Below are 2,577 nucleotides of genomic sequence, written 5' to 3' on the forward strand. Positions count from 1 at the left end.
CCCTCATAATTTTTTCTGTAGAGTGCCAAATCCTTGATCATATAATTAGCACTCTTGAGCCTTAATGCTTGTCTTTGTGTAGTTGTCAACCCCTCAAGACACCTATTATTCAACAATACAAATACCAAATCTGTGTACCAAGGGTCCTGAGTAAATGACTTCAATGTATATTGTTGGCACTGGATTTGAGGGATGTCGGTTGCCATGGCCTGAGATAATCCTTGGCCTCGAACTAATTTCATTGGATGCATCTCTAAGTCAAATTCTTGTAATATTGTCATCCATTTCCCTCATCGTTCTCCCAGTTTAGACTGCATGAGTAGTGACTTTACTACTTGGTCAGGAACAATCGCATAGATTTTACTCCTCAGGATGTAATGTCTAAACTTCTTGACTGCTCTTACTAATGCAAAGGCCTATTTTTCAAGAGCAGAATATCTAACCTCAATGCTTTTGAAAGGAGAACTCATAAATGCAATAGTTTTCTCATCTCTTGCTTGCCTCTGCGTCAAAACAGTTGCCCCAAAGTGTAGCGAAGCAAAAGAATATATGTAAAATGGCTGTGTGTAATTCGGGCTAGTTTGTGCAGGAGCTTCGACGATGAATTTCTTGATCTAGGCGAAAGCCTCTTTTGCTTCAGTTGTCCACTCGACCTTAGCATCCTTCTTCATCATTTCATTCAAATGCTTGACTATTTCTGCAAACCCAGTAATGAATTTTCTGACAAAATTGATCTTTCCGAAGAAAGATCTCATCTCTTTTTTACTGTCAAGCAATTGTAATTTTAATAGTGCTTCTACCTGATTTGGGTCTATAGAGATCCCCCTCTCAGAAATTACGTGGCCAAGTAGCTTTCCTTCAGCCACTCCAAACACACATTTCTTGGGATTAAGGGAAGTCCCATATCTCCTACACCTCTCCAATACCTTTATGAGGTGGTCTAGGTGATCTTCTCTGATTTTAGAAAATATCATCAAATCATCCATATAAATAATAATGCATTTTCCAATTAGTTCTTTGAATACTATGTCCATCGCTCACTGGAAGGTTGCCCCAACATTAATCAATCCAAATGGCATTCTTTTATACGCATATGTCCCCCACTTCGTTGTAAATGTTGTCTTCATACGATCTTCATAATTTACCAACACCTGGTTATATCTTGAATAACCATCTAAAAACAACATCATTTGTGAACCATTCACAATTTGTAATACTTCATCCAAAGAAGGGAGTGGGTAATTGTCTTTCTCAGAAGCTTTGTTGAGATTGCGAAAATCCACGCAAAGCCATATTTCTCCATTCTTTTTTTGCAGTAGTACCAAATTAGCAACCCAAGTAGAATCTCATACTGGAAAAATTATCTTAGCAAAAAGTAACTTTTGCACTTCCTTGAAGATCAAGGGTTCTATTAGTACATTGACCGGACATTGTTTTTGCCTAAACGGTTTTATGTTAGGCTTTAGGGGAATCACATGGGTGATAATCGTTGTATCGAATGTCTTTAAATCTTCATACCCCCATGCTATTACATTGATGAATTCTTTCAAGATCTATATCAGTTTTTCTCTTTCACTTTGAGTGCAAATCTTCCCAATATAAATAATTTTCTCTTGTCCTTCCGGACCAATATTATGAGGCTCATATTTTCCAGCATCTTAATCAGTTGTTAATCTCTCTTTTACTCTTGGATCCAAATCGAAAAGTCTCTCCAAGGTGACCATCCCTTTAGGAATAACATTTGTTGGTAAATCCAAAATATCCACATTACCTTCGTTATTGAAGTCATCTGATTTATCTTCCTCATCAATAATTTGATCTTCAAAAGCCCCCGAATTGGTAAGAAAAGCTAAGATATGGGCATCATCCTGGAAGACTTGGAAATGTTTGATATTATCAGGCATAGCAGGTGCAGAGATTAATTCCACCGAGAACTTCTTTAAAGGGGATTGGCTTACTGGTTCTAATGTACTAGCAACTACAGCCAGGGCATCGGGTATTCCGATTACTTTCCTAGGTACCAATTGAATGTCAAAAGCCTCAAAATCTTCATTCAGATCCCACACTCTATTCTGATATGCCGCTAACCTCTTGTCATGGCACATGTATTGGCTTCACACTTGTTTAACCACCAACTCTGAATCTCCTTGCACCTTTAAACACTTTGCTCCTTTCTTATGAGCGAAAAGTAATCCTCTAATTAAAGCTTCGTACTCCGTTACATTATTAGTACAAGGGAATTGAAGTCGGTAAGAAGCTAAAAGGGTTTTCCCTTTTGGGTTGGTTAACTCTATGCCTACTCCACTGCCTTGTTTAGATCTTGACCCATCAAACTTTAAAAACCATATTTCATCTTTTGGTCTCTTCATATTTTTCACCTTTGGGTCAATGTTGAGGTTAGTGCTCAAAGAGGATTGTTGCTTCTCAAGCTCAAGACTTTGTGACAATTGAGTTTGTTCAATCCCTGGTTGTATAAGCACTTCAATTGTATTTGAAACAACCTCCTGTTTAGATTGAGGTTGAAATTTGGATTGTGTTTCTTCCTTCTTAGGCTCTAGAGGAACATCTGCCTCTTCA

The sequence above is a fragment of the Cryptomeria japonica genome, chromosome 7 (genome assembly GCF_030272615.1).
Source record: "Cryptomeria japonica chromosome 7, Sugi_1.0, whole genome shotgun sequence".
Taxonomy (NCBI): Eukaryota; Viridiplantae; Streptophyta; class Pinopsida; order Cupressales; family Cupressaceae; genus Cryptomeria; species Cryptomeria japonica.